Source organism: Salmo salar, chromosome ssa18 (genome assembly GCF_905237065.1).
Source record: "Salmo salar chromosome ssa18, Ssal_v3.1, whole genome shotgun sequence".
Classification (NCBI taxonomy): domain Eukaryota; kingdom Metazoa; phylum Chordata; class Actinopteri; order Salmoniformes; family Salmonidae; genus Salmo; species Salmo salar.
The window spans coordinates 49313716-49333332 of record NC_059459.1 but is presented as its reverse complement, the minus strand read 5'-3'; positions in this window follow the sequence as shown (position 1 = coordinate 49333332).

Genomic DNA, 19617 nt, shown 5'->3' with positions numbered 1-19617 from the left:
TATATTTTGTACCAATTCTCTCTCTCTCTCAGTGCAATTCAATGAAAAGGGCATTATTGGCATGGGAAACATATGTTAACCTGTTTAGGATAGGGGGCAGTATTTTCACGGCCGGATAGAAAACGTACCCGATTTAATCTGGTTATTACTCCTGCCCAGAAACTAGAATATGCATATAATTATTTGATTTGGATAGAAAACACCCTAAAGTTTCTCAAAATGTTTGAATGGTGTCTGTGAGTATAACAGAACTCATATGGCAGGCCAAAACCTGAGAAGATTCTATATGGGAAGTGCCCTGTCTGACCATTTCTTGGCCTTCTGTAGGCTCTTTATCGAAAATACAGGATCTCTGCTGTAGCGTGACATTTTCTAAGGCTCCCATAGGCTCTCAGAAGGCGCCAGAATGTGGAATGATAACTCTGCAGTCCCTGGGCGAAAAACAGTAGGGGTTTTGGAAAGTGGTCGTTCTGAGAACAATAACACTGGCGCACGCGTGCATGGGACGACTCCATTTTCTACTTTCAGTGTTTGAACGGATACAACGTCTCCCGGTTGGAATATTATCGCTATTTTACGAGAAAAATCGCATAAAAATTGATTTTAAACAGCGTTTGACATGCTTCGAAGTAGGGTAATGGAATATTTTGACAATTTTTGTCACGATATGCGCTGGCGCGTCACCCTTCGGATAGTGTCTTGAACACAAGAACAAAACGCAGCTATTTGGATATAACTATGGATTATTTGGATCCAAAACAACATTGGGTGTTGAAGTAGAAGTCCTGGGAGTGCATTCTGACGAAGAACAGCAAAGGTAATCCAATTTTTCTTATAGTAAATCTGAGTTTGGTGAGTGCCAAACTTGTTGGGTGTCAAAATAGCTAGCCATGATGGCCGGGCTATCTACTCAGAATATTGCAAAATGTGCTTTCACCGAAAAGTTATTTTAAAATCGGACACCGCGATTGCATAAAAGAGTTCTGTATCTATAATTCTTAAAATAATTGTTATGTTTTTTGTGAACGTTTATCGTGAGTAATTTAGTAAATTCACTGGAAGTTTTCGGTGGGTATGCTAGTTCTGAATGTCACATGCTAATGTGAAAAGCTGGTTTTTGATATGAATATGAACCTGATTGAACAAAACATGCATGTATTGTATAACATAATGTCCTAGGAGTGTCATCTGATGAAGATCATCAAAGGTTAGTGCTGCATTTAGCTGTGGTTTTGGTTTTTGTGACATATATGCTAGCTTGAAAAATGGGTGTGTGATTATTTCTGGCTGGGTACTCTCCTGACATAATCTAATGTTTTGCTTTCGTTGTAAAGCCTTTTTGAAATCGGACAATGTGGTTAGATAAAGGAGAGTCTTGTCTTTAAAATGGTGTAAAATAGTCATATGTTTGAAAAATGAAGTTTTTGCATTTTTGAGGTATTTGTATTTCGCGCCACGCTATACCATTGGATATTGGTGAGGCGTTCCGCTAGCGGAACATCTAGATGTAGGAGGTTTTAACATTGCTAAAGCAAGTGAAATAGATAATAAACAACAGTTAAATGATCAATCAAAAACGTTTCAAAGGAAAAGACATTTCAAATGTGCAAATAGTTAAAGTACAAAAGGGAAAATAAATAAAAATAAATATGGGTTGTATTTACAATGGTGTTTGTTCTTCACTGGTTGACCTTTTCTTGTGGCAACAGGTCACACATCTTGCTGCTGTGATGTCACACTGTGGTATTTCACCCAGTAGATATGGGAGTTTATCAAAACGAATTGGCAGTAATCAGCAGTAATCAGCAGTCATCAGCAGTCATCAGCAGTAATCAGCAGTAATCAGCAGTCACGACCATCATGGGACTTTTATTAATTGTGTTATTCTGCGTTGTTAAAGCATTCAACCCACATAATCGAAAACCGTGATACATTTTTTTCACAATCGAACCAAAACACCCCCCCCTCTCTCACTCCCCCCCCTCTCAATCCCCCTCTCTCTCACCCCCCTCCCTATTTCTCTCCCCCCTCTCATCTCTCCACAGTGTTTGGGGTATAGACATGTTTCCATAACTGAGGCCAGATGGCCCTACTCTGTTCAACGTGTTCGCTCTCTTCCCCCCCCTCTCTCCCCCCCTCCAGTGTTTGGGGTATAGACATGTTTCCATAGCTGAGGCCCAACGTGTTCGTTAATTATTACCATCCAGTAACCCAGTTGTATTATTACACCACCGCCATGTTAGTTATAAGTGTGTGTGTGTGTGTGTGTGTGTGTGTGTGTGTGTGTGTGTGTGTGTGTGTGTGTGTGTGTGTGTGTGTGTGTGTGTGTGTGTGTGTGTGTGTGTGTGTGTGTGTGTGCGTGCGTGTATATGTCTGTGTGTGCGTGCGTGTATATGTGTGTGTGTGTATATGTGTGTGTGTGCGTGCGTGTGTGTGGTTCTGTCCTGCTGAGTCACAGATTAATCTCTCCAATCACCTTTCCATCTGCTGGTTCCACTGTGAGCGGTAATGAGTTCTACATATGTTGACGCTTGTGCCAAAACATTCAAACAGTTCGGACACATTTACTCATTCCAAGGTTTTTCTTTATTTTTATTATTTTCTACATTGTAGAATATTAGTGAAGACATCAACACTTTTTTGATTACTACATGATTCAAAATGTGTTATTTCATTGTTTTGATGTCTTCATTATTATTCTACAATGTAGAAAATAGGAAAAATAAAGAAAAACCCTAGAATGAGTATGTACAAACTTTTGACTGGTGCTGTACATTTACAGTATTGCTGTCAAAGGCAGCTAGAGGAAGCACTGTTTAGTCTGTCCTCATATAGCGGTATCATCATGATGACTTGACCAGGGAGTTCTAGTGTTCTAGTTCTAGTGTTGTAGTTCTAGTGTTCTATTTCTGCAGTTGTAGTTCTACTGTTGTAGTTCTACAGTTGTAGTTCTACTGTTGTAGCTCTAGTGTTCTAGGTCCACTGTTCTAGTTCCACTGTTATAGATCTACTGTTCTAGATCTACTGTTCTAATAATTATAATATTTTAGTTCAATAGTTGTAGTTCTAGTGTTGTAGTTCTAGTGTTGTAGTTCTAGTGTTCTAGTGTTGTTGTTCTAGTGTTGTAGTTCTACTGTTGTAGTTCTACAGTTCCAGACTACTGTTCTATATTTACTGTTCTAATTGTAGTTCTAGTGTTGCAGTTCTAGTGTTGTAGTTCTACTGTTGTAGTTCTACAGTTGAAGTTCTACAGTTCCAGATCTACTGTTCTATATTTACTGTTCTAATTGTAGTTCTAGTGTTGCAGTTTTAGTGTTGCAGTTCTAGTGTTGTAGTTCTACTGTTGTAGTTCTACAGTTCAAGTTCTACTGTTCTAGTTCTACTGTTCTAATACTTATACTAATTTAGTTCAATTGCTGTAGTTCTAGTGTTGTAGTCATTTCCGGTCAGAACTTCTAGACTTGTTTACGTGCTGCTGTGCGGTTTGTTGCTAACCTTACTTTGCTACCTGCCAACTTTACGTTTTTTACTTTTTAATTTAAAAAAATTCCCTCGCTCGACTTTATTCATTCAATTTTTTCACTTCGGACGCTTTATCTGGACGTGGTTCATCAGGACCTCCACCAGCCGAAGCTAAGTAGTAACATTAACATGATGCCTTCTAATGGCAGTCGCTGTACTCATAATATCTGGACCCTCTCTTTCTAAAATTAGCCGCCGCCATTGTTGCAACACCTATTACCAGTCTGTTCAACCTCTCTTTCGTATCGTCCGAGATTCCTAAAGATTGGAAAGCTGCCGCGGTCATCCCCCTCTACAAAGGGGGTGACACTAGACCCAAACTGTTAGAGACGTATATCCATCCTGCTCTGCATTTCTAAAGCCAAGTTAACAAACAGATCACTGACCATTTCGAATCCCACCGTACCTTCTCCGCTGTGCAATCCAGTTTCTGAGCTGGTCACGGGTGCACCTCAGCTACGCTCAAGGTACTAAACGATATCATAACCACCATCGATAAAAGACAGTACTGTGCAGCTGTCACGTCCTGGCCAGTAAAAGGGGTTATTTGTTATTGTAGTTTGGTCAGGGCGTGGCAGGGGGTGTTTGTTTTGTGTGTTTCTGGGTTTTTGATTTATGTTCTATATTTTCTATCTCTATGTTTATTCTAGTTTTCTATTTCTATGTTGCGTTTTTCAATGATCTCCAATTAGAGGCACCTGGTTGTCGTTGTTTCTAATTGGAGGCCATATTTAAGTGTGTTCGTTTTCACTTGTGTTTGTGGGCGGTTGTTTCCAGTATAGTCTGTGCACCTTATTGGACTGTTTTCGTCGTTTGTTTTGTTTAAGTGTTTTTTCCTTTAATAAATTTAGAAGATGAGCACTTTACCCGCTGCATTTCGGTCCACTCCTTACGACGCCCGTTTAAGAACCACCCACCAAAAGAGGACCAAGCAGCGGAAGAAGGAGCAGCAGGATAAATATTTGGAGTCGTTGACACGGGAGGAAATATTAGATGGAAAGGGACCCTGGAGGCAGGCTGGGGAGTACCGGCAACCGAAGGAGGAACTGGAGGCAGCAAAGGAAGAACGACGGCGGTATGAGGCATTATATCCACCATTTTTGGGGAGGTGAGGAGGCACCCCCCCCAAAAAAATTAGGGGGGCACACGGGGAGTTGGGCAGACTCAGGATGGAGACCTGAGCCAACTCCCCGTGCTTATTATGGGGAGCAAGCAAGAGCCTTGTTATGCGGAGATACGCACTGTGTCGCCCTTACGCGTACACAGTCCGGTGTGGTCGATACCAGCCCCCCGCAAGTGCCGTGCTAGAGTGGGCATCCAGCCAGGAAGGAGTATGCCTGCTCAGCACATCTGGCCACCAGTGTGTCTCCTAGACCCAGGCTACCCTGCGCCTGCTCTACGCACGGCAGCCATCATTACTCAGCACAGCCCAGTTCGCCCTTTGCCAGCACTCTGCCCGTGCCGGGCTACAGTAACAACTCAGCCAGGACGGGTTGTGCAGGCCGTGCGCTCCAGACCTCCAGTGCGTCTCCAAGACCCAGTGTATCCTGTTCCTGCTCCTCGCACTAGCCCTGTGGTGCGTGTTACTGTTCTGGCACCTCCAATGCTAGCCCCACGCATCAGGCCTCTAGTGCGCCTGTCCAGTCCAGTACGTCCTGTTCCTGCTCCTCGCACTAGCCCTGAGGTGCGTGTAAATAGTCTGGCGCCTCCTAAGCCAGCCCCACGCATCAGGCCTTCAGTGCGCAGTCCCAGTCCAGAGCAGCCGGCGACAGTTCCAGAGACGGCCCACAGTCCGGAGCCTGCAGAGACGGCCCACAGTCCGGAGCCTGCAGAGACGGCCCACAGTCCGGAGCCTGCAGAGACGGCCCACAGTCCGGAGCCTGCAGAGACGGCCCACAGTCCGAGATCTCCGGCGACGCACCTCAGCTTGAGGTCTCCCGCGACGCACCTCAGCCCAAGGTCTCCGGCGACGCACCTCAGCCCGAGGTCTCCGGCGACGCACCTCAGCCCGAGGTCTCCGTCGACGCACCTCAGCCCGAGCTCTCCGGCGACGCACCTCAGCCCGAGGTCTCCGGCGACACACCTCAGCCCAGAGCCTTCAGCAGTGGTCTACAGCCCTGAGCCTTCAGCGGGGGTGGGCAGGTTAGAATGGGGACTAAGCCCGGAGCCAGAGCCACCTCCATAGTTGAAGGATTGGGGGGGTGTGTCACCCTCCCTTCCCTCCCTTTAAATTTGGGGTTATTTTTTGTGGGGTTTTTTGTTTTGAGGTGCATTCGGGGTCTGCACCTTTGGGGGGGGTACTGTCACGTCCTGACCAGTAAAATGGGTTATTTGTTATTGTAGTTTGGTCAGGGCGTGGCAGGGGGTGTTTGTTTTGTGTTTCGGGTTTTTGATTTATGTTCTCAATTTTCTATTTCTATGTTTATTCTAGTTTTTCAATGACCTCCAATTAGAGGCAGCTGGTTGTCGTTGTCTCTAATTGGAGTCCATATTTAAGTGTGTTCGTTTTCACTTGTGTTTGTGGGTGGTTGTTTCCAGTATAGTCTGTGCACATTATTGGACTGTTTTCGTCATTTGTTTTGTTTAAGTGTTTTTTCCTTTAATAAATATAGAAGATGAGCACTTTACCCACTGCATTTTGGTTACAGCAGCTGTCTTCATCGACCTGGCCAAGGCTCTCGACTCTGTCAATCACCGCATTCTTATCGGCAGTCTCAACAGCCTTGGTTTCTCAAATGACTGCCTCGCCTGGTTCACCAACTACTTCTCAGACAGAGTTCAGTGTGTAAAATCGGAGGGCCTGTTGTCCGGACCTCTGACAGTCTCTATGGGGGTACCACAGGGTTCAATTCTCAGGCCGACTCTTTTCTCTGTATACATCAATGATGTTGCTCTTGCTGCTGGTGATTCTCTGATCCACCTCAATGCCATACAACTCTCCTTCCGTGGCCTCCAACTGCTCTTAAATGCAAATAAAACTAAATGCATGCTCTTCAACCGATCGCTGCCCACACCCGCCCGCCTGACTAGCATCACTACTCTGGACGGTTCTAACTTAGAATATGTGGACAACTACAAATACCTAGGTGTCTGGCTAGACTGTAAACTTTCCTTCCAGACTCATATTAAACATTTCCAATCCAAAATTAAATCTAGAATCGTCTTCCTATTTCACATCAAAGCCTCCTTCACTCACGCTTCCAAACATAGTCAGTTTTACGAGGGTATCCTATCGATCCTCGACTTCGGCGATGTCATTTACAAAATTGCCTCCAACACCCTACTCAGAAAACTGGATGCAGTCTATCACAGTGCCATCCGTTTCGTCACCAAAGCCCCATATATCACCCACCACTGCGACCTGTATGCTCTCGTCGGCTGGCCCTCGCTACATATTTGTCGCCAGACCCACTGGCTCCAGGTCATCTATAAGTCTTTGCTAGGTAAAGCTCCACCTTATCTCAGCTCACTGGTCACCATAACAACACCCACCCGTAGCACTCGCTCCAGCAGGTATATCTCACTGGTCATCCCCAAAGCCCCCCTTTGGCCGCCTTTCCTTCCAGTTATCTGCTGTCAATGACTGGAACGAATTCCAAAAATCGCTGAAGTTGTAGACTTATATCTCCCTCACTAACTTTAAGTATCAGCTATCTGAGCAGCTTACCGATCGCTGCTGCTGTACACAGCCCATCTGTAAATTGCCCATCCAACTACCTCACCTTATATTGTTTTTATTAACTTTTTTGCTCCTTTGCACACTAGTATTTCAACTTGCACATCATCATCTGCACATCTATCACTCCAGTGTTAATTTGCTAAATTGTAATTACTTCGCAACTATGGCCTAATTATTGCCTTACCTCCTTACGCCATTTGCACACACTGAATATAGACTTTTTCTATTGTGTTATTGACTGAACGTTTGTTTATTCCATGTGTAACTCTGTGTTGTTGTTTGTGTCGCACTGCTTTGCTTTATCTTGGCCAGGTCGTAGGTGTAAATGAGAACTTGTTCTCAACTGGCCTACCTGGTTAAATAAAGGTGAAATAAAACATTAATAAAAATATACAGGAGATTCGTCCTGCGCTGCAAGCCCAGCTTCAGACGCAATCGTAAGGCAAGGGTAATTTAAGTGTTGGCTTCTGGAAGGAAATGCTGTAGGAATGCTCAACCGGTGTCGCTCATTCAGCCGCCAGAAACTTTCAACCGGTTCTCCCCATTAAGCAGTGAGTGGGAGTCAAAGCCTTGTCTGGTCACTACTCCTCCCGTTACGGGGTCTGAGACGCCGAAGCCTCCCACCATTAGCTCTGACAAATTGAAAACCCTAGTCATTGGCGACTCCATTACCCGCAGTATTAGACTTAAAACGAATCATCCAGCGATCATACACTGTTTACCAGGGGGCAGGGCTACCGACGTTAAGTCTAATCTGAAGATGGTGCTGGCTAAAGCTAAAACTGGCGAGTGTAGAGAGTATAGGGATATTGCTATCCACGTCGGCACCAACGATGTTAGGATGAAACAGTCAGAGGTCACCAAGCGCAACATAGCTTCAGCGTGTAAAAAAGCTGATAATGTGTTGGCATCGAGTAATTGTCTCTGGCCCCCTCCCAGTTAGGGGGAGTGATGAGCTCTACAGCGGAGTCTCACAACTCAATCGCTGGTTGAAAACTGTTTTCTGCCCCTCCAAAAAGGTAGAATTTGTAGATAATTGGCCCTCTTTCTGGGACTCACCCACAAACAGGACCAAGCCTGGCCTGTTGAGGAGTGACGGACTCCATCCTAGCTGGAGGGGTGCTCTCATCTTATCTACGAACATAGACAGGGCTCTAACTCCCCTAGCTCCACAGGCCAGACAGCAGACTGTTAGCAAAACTAAACATGGTGGTGTTCGCCTTAGCAATCTCACTGGAATAAAGACCTCCTCCATTCCTGTCATTATTGAAAGAGAGTGTGATACCTCACATCTCAAAATAGGGCTACTTAATGTTAGATCCCTCACTTCCAAGGCAGTTATAGTCAATTAACTAATCACTGATCATAATCTTGATGTGATTGGCCTGACTGAAACATGGCTTAAGCCTGATAAATTTACTGTGTTAAATGAGTCCTAACCTCCTGGTTACACTAGTGACCATATCCCCCGCACATCCCGCAAAGGCAGAGGTGTTGCTAACATTTATGATTGCAAATGTCAATTTACAAAAAAAACGCAGTTTTCGTCTTTTGAGCTTCTAGTCATGAAATCTATTCAGCCTACTCAATCACTTTTATTAGCTACTGTTTACAGGCCTCCTGGGCCATATACAGCGTTCCTCACTGAGTTCTCTGAATTCCTATCGGACCTTGTAGTCATGGCAGATAATATTCTAATTTTTGGTGACTTTAATATTCACATGGAAAAGTCTACAGTCCCACTCCAAAAGGCTTTCGGAGCCATCATTGACTCAGTGGGTTTTGTCCAACATGTCTCCGGACCTACTCACTGCCAGTCATACTCTGGACTTAGTTTTGTCCTATGGAATAAATGTTGTGGATCTTAATGTTTTTCCTCATAATCCTGGACTATCGGACCACCATTTTGTTACATTTGCAATCGCAACAAATAATCTGCTCAGACCCCAACCAAGGATCATCAAAAGCTGTGCTATAAATTCTCAGACAACCCAAAGATTCCTAGATGCCCTTTCAGAATCCCTCCAACTACCCAAGGACGTCAGAGTACAAAAATCAGTTAACCACCTAACTGAGGAAATCAATTTAACCTTGCATAATACCTTATATGCAGTCACAACCCTAAAAACAAAAAACATTTGTCATAAGACACTAGCTCCATGGTATACAGAAAATACCCGAGCCCTGAAGCAAACTTCCAGAAAATTAGAACGGAAATGGCGCCACACCAAACTGGAAGTCATCCGACTAGCTTGGAAAGACAGTACCGTGCAATATCGAAGAGCCCTCACTGCTGCTCGATCATCCTATTTTTCCAACTTAATTGAAGAAAATAAGAACAATCCAACATTTATTTTTGATACTGTCGCAAAGCTAACTAAAAAGCAGCATTCCCCAAGAGTGGATGGCTTTCACTTCAGCAGTGATAAATTCATGTGCTTCTTTTGAGGAAAAGATCATGATCATTAGAAAGCAAATTACGGACTCCTCTTTAATAAATCTGCGTATTCCTCCAAAGCTTAGTTGTCCTGAGTCTGCACAACTCTGCCAGGACCTAGGATCAACGGAGACACTCAAGGTTTTTAGTACTATATCTCTTGACACATTGATGAAAATAATCATGGCCTCTAAACCTTCAAGTTGCGTACTGGACCCAATTCCAACTAAACTACTGAAAGAGCTGCTTCCTGGGCTTGGCCCTCCAATGTTGAACATAATAAACGGCTCCCTATCCACCGGATGTGTACCAAACTCACTAAAAGTGGCAGTAATAAAGCCTCTCTTAACCCAGAAAATATGAAAAAACTATTGGCCTAAATGGAATCTCCCATTCCTCTCAAAATGTTTTGAAAAAGCTGTTGCACAGCAACTCACTGCCTTCCTGAAGATAAACAATGTATACGAAACGCTTCAGTCTGGTTTTAGACCCCATCATATCACTGAGACTGCACTTGTGAAGGTGGTAAATGACCTTTAAATGGCGTCAGACCGAGGCTCTGCATCTGTCCTCGTGCTCCTAGACCTCATGCTGCTTTTGATACCAATCGATCACCACATTCTTTTGGAGAGATTGGAAACCCAAACTGGTCTACACGGACAAGTTCTGGCATGGTTTAGATCTTATCTGTCGATGGTTTGTCCTCTGACAAATCAACTGTAAATTTCGGTGTTCCTCAAGGCTCCGTTTTAGGACCACTATTGTTTTCACTATATATTTAACCTCTTGGTGATGCCATTCGGGAACATGTTAACTTTCACTGCTATGCGGATGACACACAGCTGTACATTTCGATGAAACATGGTGAAGCCCCAAAATTGCCCTCCCTAGAAGCCTGTGTTTCAGACATAAGGAAGTGGATGGTGGCAAATGTTCTACTTTTAAACTCAGACAAAACAGAGATGCTTGTTCTAGGTCCCAAGAAAAAAAGAGATCTTCTGTTGAATCTGACAATTAATCTTGATGGTTGTACAGTCATCTCAAATAAAACTGTGAAGGACCTCGGCATTACTCTGGACACTGATCTCTCTTTTGAAGAACATATCAAGACTGTTTCAAGGACAGCTTTTTTCCATCTACGTAACATTGCAAAAATCTGAACCTTTCTGTCCAAAAATGATGCAGAAAAATGGATCCATGCTTTTTCCACTTCTAGGTTAGACTACTGCAATGCTCTACGTTCCGGCTACCCAGATAAAGCACTAAATAAACTTCAGTTAGTGCTAAATACGGCTGCTAGAATCCTGACTAGAACCAAAAAATGTGATCATATTACTCCAGTGCTAGCCTCTCTACACTGGCTTCCGGTTAAGGCAAGGGCTGATTTCAAGGTTTTACTGCTAACCTACAAAGCATTACATGGGCTTGCTCCTACCTATCTTTCTGATTTGGTACTGCTGTACATACCTACACAAACGCTACGGTCACAAGACGCAGGCCTCCTTATTGTCCCTAGAATTTCTAAGCAAACAGCTGGAGGCAGGGCTTTATCCTATAGAGCTCCATTATAATGGAATGGTCTGCCTACCCATGTGAGAGATGCAGACTCGATCTCAACCTTTAAGCCTTTACTGAAGACACATCTCTTCAGTAGGTCCTATGATTGAGTGTAGTCTGGCCCAGGAGTGTGAAGGTGAACGGAAAGGCACGGGAGCAACGAACCGCCCTTGCTGTCTCTGCCTGGCCGATTCCCCTCTCTCCACTGGGATTCTCTGCCTCTAACCCTATTACAGGGGCTGAGTCACTGGCTTATTGATGTTCTTCCATGCTGTCCCTAGGAGGGGTGCATCACTTGAGTGGGTTGAGTCACAGACGTGATCTTCCTGTCCGGTTTTGCACCCCCTCGGGCTCGTGCGGTGGAGGAGATCTTTGTGGGCTATACTCGGCCTTGTCTCAGGGTAGTAAGTTGGTGGTCTGTTGATATCCCTCTAGTGGTGTGGGGGCTGTACTCAGCCTTGTCTCTGGGTAGTAAGTTGGTGGTCTGTTGATATCCCTCTAGTGGTGTGGGGGCTGTACTCACTCAGCCTTGTAGCAGGGTAGTAGGTTGGTGGTCTGTTGATATCCCTCTAGTGGTGTGGGGGATGTGCTTTGGCATAGTGTGTGGGTTTATATCCTGCCTGGTTGGCCCTGTCCAGGGGTATTGTCGGACGGGGTCACAGTGTCCCCCGATCCCCCCTTCTCAGCCTCCAGTATCTATGCTGCAATAGTCCATGTGCTGGGGGACTAGGGTCAGTCTGTTATATCTGGTGTGATTCTCCTGTCTTATCTGGTGTCGTGTGAATTTAAGTATGCTCCCTCTAATTCTCTCTCTTTCCCTCTACAGTGCCTTCGGAAAGTATTCAGACCCCTTGACTTTTTCCACATTTTGTTACTTTACAGCCTTATTGTAAAATGTATTAAATTGTATTTTTTTCCCTCATCAAGCTACACACAATACCCCATATTGACAAAGCAAAAACAGGTTTTTAGAAAAGTTTGCAAAAAACCCCGAAATATTACATTTACATAAGAATTCAGACCCTTTACTTAGTACTTTGTTAAAGCACCTTTGGCAGTGATTACAGCCTCGAGTCTTCTTGGGTATGACGCTACAAGCTTGGCACACCTGTATTTGGGGAGTTTCTCCCATTCCTCTCTGCAGATCCTCTCAAGTTCTGGCACGTTGGATGAGGTCCTGAGTGCTTTGGAGCAGGTTTCATCAACGATCTCTCTGTACTTTGATCCGTTCATCTTTCATTTGATCCCAACTAGTCTCCAAGTCCCTACCACTGAAAAACATCCCCACAGCATGATGTTGCCACCACCATGCTTCACCATAGGGATGGTGCCAGGTTTCCTCCGCTTCGCATTCAGGCCAAAGAGTTCAATCTTTGGCCTGAGAATCTTGCTTCTCATGGTCTGAAATTCTTCAGGTGGCTTTTGGCAAACTCCAAGCGGGCTGTCATGTGCCTTTTACTGAGGAGTGGCTTCCGTCTGACCACTCTACCATGAAGGCCTAATTGGTGGAGTGTTGCAGAGATGGTTGTCCTTCTTGAAGGTTCTCCCATCTCCACTGAGGAACTCTGTCAGAGTGACCATCGGGTTCTTGGTCACCTCCCTGACCAAGGCCCTTTCCCGACTGCTCAGTTTGGCCAGGCGGCCGGCTCTAGGAAGAGTCTTGGTGGTTCCAAACTTATTCCATTAAGAATGATGGAGGCCACTGTGTTCTTGGGGACGTTCAATGCTGCAGACATTTTTTAGTACCCTTCCCCAGATCTGTGCCTCGACATAATCTTGTCTCGGAGCTCTACGGACAATTCCTTCAACCTCATGGCTTGGTTTTTGTTCTGACATGCACTGTCAACTGTGGGACCTTATATAGACAGGTGTGTTCCTTTACAATCATGTCAAATCAATTGAATTAACCACAGGTGGACTCCAATCAAGTTGTAGAAACATCAATGGTGATCAATGGAAACAGGATGCACCTGAGCAAAATTGAGTGTCAGAGCAAAGGGTCTGAATACTTTAATACATTTATCCAAGAATTATGGGGAATTGTGTGTAGATTGATTGACATTTTTTTATTTAATACATTTTAGAATAAGGCCGTAACTTAACAAAATGTGGACAAAGTCAAGGGGTCTGAATACTTTTTGAATACACTGTGTGTGTATATATATATATATATATATATATATATATATATATATATATATATATATATATATATATATATATACACACACATACAGTTGAAGTTGTAAGTTTACATACACCTTAGCCAAATACATTTAAACTCAGTTTCACAATTCCTGACATTTAATCCTAGTAAAAAATCAGTTTTAGGTCAGTTAGGATCACCACTTTATTTTAAGAATGTGAAATGTCAGAATAATAGTAGAGAGAAGGATTTATTTCAGCATGTATTTCTTTCATCACATTCCCGGTGGGTCAGAAATTTACATACACTCAATTAGTATTTGGTAGCGTTGCCTTTAAATTGTTTAACTTGGGTGAAACGTTTCGGGTAGCCTTCCACAAGCTTCTCACAATAAGTTGGGTGAATTTTGGCCCATTCCTCCTGACAGAGCTGGTGTAACTGAGTCAGGTTTGTAGGCCTCCTTGCTCGCACACGCTTTTTCAGTTCTGCCCACAAATTCTCTATAGGATTGAGGTCAGGGCTTTGTTATGGCCACACCAATACCTTGACTTTGTTGTCCTTAAGCCATTTTGCCACAACTTTGGAAGTATGCTTGGAGTCATTGTCCATTTGGAAGACCCATTTGCGACCAAGCTTTAACTTCCTGACTGATGCCTTGAGATGTTGCTTCAATATATCCACATAATTTTCCTCCTCATGATGCCATCTATTTTGTTAAGTGCACCAGTCCCTCCTGCAGCAAAGCAAACCCACAACATGATGCTGCCACCCCCATGCTTCACAGCTGGGATAGAGTTATTCGGCTTGCAAGCCTCCCCCTTTTTCCTCCAAACATAACGATGGACATTATGGCCAAACAGTTCTATTTTTGTTTCATCAGACCAGAGGACATTTCTCCAAAAAGTACGATCTTTGTCCCCATGTGCAGTTGCAAACCGTAGTCTGGCTTTTTTATAGCGGTTTTGGAGCAGTGGCTTCTTCCTTGCTGAGCGGACTTTCAGTTTATGTCGATATAGGACTAGTTTTACTGTGGAAATAGATAATTTTGTAAGTGTTCCCTCCATCTTCACAAGGTCCTTTGCTGTTGTTCTGGGATTGATTTGCACTTTTCGCACCAAAGTACATTGATCTCTAGGAGACAGAACGCGTCTCCTTTCTGAGCGGTATGATGGCTGCGTGGTCCCATGGTGTTTATACTTGCGTACTATTGTTTGTACAGATGAACATGGTCCCTTCAGGCGTTTGGAAATTGCTCCCAAGGATGAACCAGACTTGTGGAGTTCTACAAATTGTTTTCTGAGGTCTTGGCTGATTTCTTTTGATTTTCCCATGATGTCAAGCAGAGGGACTGAGTTTAAAGGTAGGCCTTGAAATACATAAACAGGTACACCTCCAATTGACTCAAATGATGTCAATTAGCCTATCAGAAGCTTCTAAAGCCATGACATCATTTTCTGGAATTTTCCAAGCTGTTTAAAGGCACAGTCAACTTAGTGTATGTAAACTTCTGACCCACTGGAATTGTGATACATAAGTGAAATAATCTGTCTGTAAACAATTGTTGGAAAAGTTACTTGTGTCATGCACAAAGTAGATGTCCTTACCGACTTGCCAAAACTATAGTTTGTTAACAAGAAATTTGTGGAGTGGTTGAAAAACGAGTTTTAATGACTACAACCTAAGTGTATGTAAACTTTGACTTCAACTGTACATACTACCTCAATTTGCCCGACTAAACGGTGCCTGTATATAGCCTCTCTACTGTATATAGCCTCTCTACTGTATATAGCCTCTACACTGTTTATAGCCTCTACACTGTTTATAGCCTCTCTACTGTATATAGCCTCTCAAGCCTTGCTACTGTATATAGCCTCTACTGTATATAGCCTCTCCTGCATATAGCCTCTCTACTGTATATAGCCTCTCTACTGTATATAACCTCTACTGTATATAGCCTCGCTACTGTATATAGCCTCGCTAATGTTATAGCCTCTCTACTGTATATCGCCTCTACTGTATATAGCCTCGCTACTGTATATAGCCTGGCTACTGTATATAGCCTCCCTATTGTATATAGCCTGGCTACTTTATATAGCCTCTCTACTGTATATAGCCTCACTACTGTATATAGCCTCGCTACTGTATATAGCCTCGCTACTGTATATAGCCTCGCTACTGTATATAGTCTCACTACTGTATATAGCCTCTCTACTGTATATAGCCTCGCTACTGTATATAGCCTCGCTACTGTTATTTTTCACTGTCTTTTTACTGTTGTTTTTATTTAATTTATTATCTATTGTTCACCTAATACCCATTTTGTTTCTTAAATCGACTGTAGGCCGTCATTGTAAATAAGAAAAAAAAAATTTAAATGCGCGCGTCCCTCTCAAACATACCATTTTTTAAATTCCTCATCAATCCACAGAGATTTAACCGTTTTTATTGTATGACCTCTTATACACTATATTAGGCCCAGCCTTTGGAACTTTGGTTTTCCTAGATATGGCTACTATATTATGATTGCAATCTAATATAGCTTATTTGCTGAGATATAAATGTAAAATCGAACAATTAGCCATGTAACAAGGTAATAGGTATGATGCATCAGCTTGTATAATCACAACTAAATTTCATATGAAGGATTTGGGATAAAAACATTTATTGTCCGCTTGAAGTTTCAGGCTTTGTAAAATGTAGTGTACACTGGGATCAAGCTAAGCTAACTGCAAGCTAGTTAACTACAGCCACACTAAATGTACGGGTTGCAACGATTTCCAAATAGACTTACCACAGTGTTACATCCTACATGTAAGGCTGTGTTCTACCTTGCACCATTGCTGGGCTAACATTACAGTACATTTTCTGATTTAGTAGCCATGTGGTCAGTTTTCTAACAACAATGACCAGAAACTGCCATGTGGTGAATCATAAGTGGTTCGGCTTGTTCGTGACTTCATGTCTTGTTTTGAGGTGTTTTGGTTGATGTCACGTGACTAAAATTGGCTAGCTAGTGCAAGCTAACCAACAACTGTTACTATGGATGAGAGACAAGTGCTCATTGTGCCTTATTTTATGTTTTCAAAAAAACATTGGAGACTAAATATAGTTGCCATGTTATCAACAATCTAAGCACATCCCAGTCCGTACTGCCCAAAGTTACGCAGGTGTCCACATCCCAGTCCGTACTTCCCAAAGTTACGCATGCGTCCACATCCCAGTCCGTCCTGCCCAAAGTTACGCATGCGTCCACATCCCAGTCCGTCTTGCCCAAAGTTATACATGCGTCCACATCCCAGTCCGTACTGCCCAAAGTTACGCATGCGTCCACATCCCAGTCCGTACTGCCCAAAGTTACGCATGCGTCCACATCCCAGTCCGTACTGCCCAAAGTTACGCATGCGTCCACATCCCAGTCCGTACTGCCCAAAGTTATGCAAGCGTCCACATCCCAGTCCGTACTGCCCAAAGATACGCATGCGTCCACATCCCAGTCTGTACTGCCCAAAGTTACGCATGCGTCCACATCCCAGTCCGTCCTGCCCAAAGTTACGCATGCGTCCACATCCCAGTCCGTCCTGCCCAAAGTTACGCATGCGTCCACATCCCAGTCCGTCTTGCCCAAAGTTATACATGCGTCCACATCCCAGTCCGTACTGCCCAAAGTTACGCAAGCGTCCACATCCCAGTCCGTACTGCCCAAAGATACGCATGCGTCCACATCCCAGTCTGTACTGCCCAAAGTTACGCATGCGTCCACATCCCAGTCCGTCCTGCCCAAAGTTACGCATGCGTCCACATCCCAGTCCGTACTGCCCAAAGTTACGCATGCGTCCACATCCCAGTCCGTCCTGCCCAAAGTTACGCATGCGTCCACATCCCAGTCCGTCCTGCCCAAAGTTACGCATGCGTCCACATCCCAGTCCGTACTGCCCAGTTACGCATGCGTCCACATCCCAGTCCGTACTGCCCAAAGTTACGCATGTGTCAGTTTTGTAGCTAAACAACCAACCCGTCTATATGACTGAAGAGTGAGACAGACAGCTGTTTAAATGACATCACTGGAGACTGAGACAGGTTTAAATGACATCACTGGAGAGTGAGACAGGTTTAAATGACATCACTGGAGAGTGAGACAGGTTTAAAATGTCATCACTGGAGAGTGAGACATGTTTAAATGACATCACTGGAGAGTGAGACAGGTTTAAATGACATCATTGGAGAGTGAGACAGGTTTAAAATGACATCACTGGAGAGTGAGACAGGTTTAAAATGACATCACTGGAGAGTGAGACAGGTTTAAATGACATCACTGGAGAGTGATAGGACTAATGCCGCGTTCAAAACTACTGGGAATTCGTAACAATACGAGGTCAAACCATAACGTCAGTGATCTTCAGGTCGGAAAGTCGGAGCTCTAGAAAGAGGCCCGAGTTGGATGACCGTTCAAATCGATTTCTCCCCAGTCAGATCTGGTTTATCGAATTCCCAGTTGTTTTGAACGCAGCAAAAGTAACATTGACCTGGCAGGGTTGGTACATATTCTACTAACCCTGACCCAGCTTTGAAAAACCCTAACCCTCGCCCATTTCTGAACAGTCCTAACCCTAACCCTGACCCAGCTCTGAACGGTCCCAACCCTAACCCAGCTCTGAACGGTCTTAACCCTAACCCTGACCCAGCTCTGAACGGTCCCAACCCTAACCCTAACCCAGCTCTGAACGGTCCCGACCCTAACCCAGCTCTGAATGGTCCTAACCCTAACCCAGCTCTGAACGGTCCCGACACTAACCCTAACCCAGCTCTGAACGGTCCCAACCATAACCCAGCTCTGAACGGTCCCAACCCTAACCCTGACCCAGCTCTGAACGGTCTCAACCCTAACCCTAACCCAGCTCTGAACGGTCCCAACCCTGACCCAGCTCTGAACGGTCCCGACCCTGACCATGAACCCAGCTCTGAACGGTCCCGACCCTAACCCTGACCCAGCTCTGAACGGTCCCGACCCTAACCCTGACCCAGCTCTGAACGGTCCCAACCCTAACCCAGCTCTGAACGGTCCCAACCCTAACCCTAAGCCAGCTCTGAATGTTCTTAATCCTAACCCAGCTCTGAACGGTCCCAACCCTAACCCTAAGCCAGCTCTGAACGGTCCTAACCCTAACCCAGCTCTGAACGGTCCCAACCCTAACCCAGCTCTGAACGGTCCCAACCCTAACCCAGCTCTGAACGGTCCCAACCCTAACCCAGTTTTGAACGGTCCCAACCCTAACCCTGACCCAGCTCTGAACGGTCCCAACCCTAACCCTAACCCAGCTCTGAACGGTCCCGACCCTAACCCAGCTCTGAATGGTCCTAACCCTAACCCAGCTCTGAACGGTCCCGACCCTAACCCTAACCAGAGCTCTGAACGGTTCTAACCCTAACCCAGCTCTGAACGGTCCCAACCCTAACCCAGCTCTGAATGGTCCCAACCCTAACCCAGCTCTGAACGGTCCCAACCCTGACCCAGCTCTGAACGGTCCCAACCCTAACCCTGACCCAGCTCTGAACGGTCCCAACCCTTACCCTAACCCAGCTCTGAACGGTCCCAACCCTAACCCAGCTCTGAACGGTCCCAACCCTGACCATGAACCCAGCTCTGAACGGTCCCAACCCTAACCCAGCTCTGAACGGTCCCAACCCTGACCCAGCTCTGAACGGTACCAACCCTGACCCAGCTCTGAACGGTCCCAACCCTGACCATGAACCCAGCTCTGAACGGTCCCAACCCTAACCCAGCTCTGAACGGTCCCAACCCTAACCCTGACCCAGCTCTGAACGGTCCCAACCCTAACCCAGCTCTGAACAGTCCCAACCCTGACCCAGCTCTGAACGGTCCCAACCCTAACCCTAACCCAGCTCTGAACGGTCCCAACCCTAACCCAGCTCTGAACGGTCTTAACCCTAACCCTGACCCAGCTCTGAACGGTCCCAACCCTAACCCTAACCCAGCTCTGAACGGTCCCGACCCTAACCCAGCTCTGAATGGTCCTAACCCTAACCCAGCTCTGAACGGTCCCGACACTAACCCTAACCCAGCTCTGAACGGTCCCAACCATAACCCAGCTCTGAACGGTCCCAACCCTAACCCTGACCCAGCTCTGAACGGTCTCAACCCTAACCCTAACCCAGCTCTGAACGGTCCCAACCCTGACCCAGCTCTGAACGGTCCCGACCCTGACCATGAACCCAGCTCTGAACGGTCCCGACCCTAACCCTGACCCAGCTCTGAAC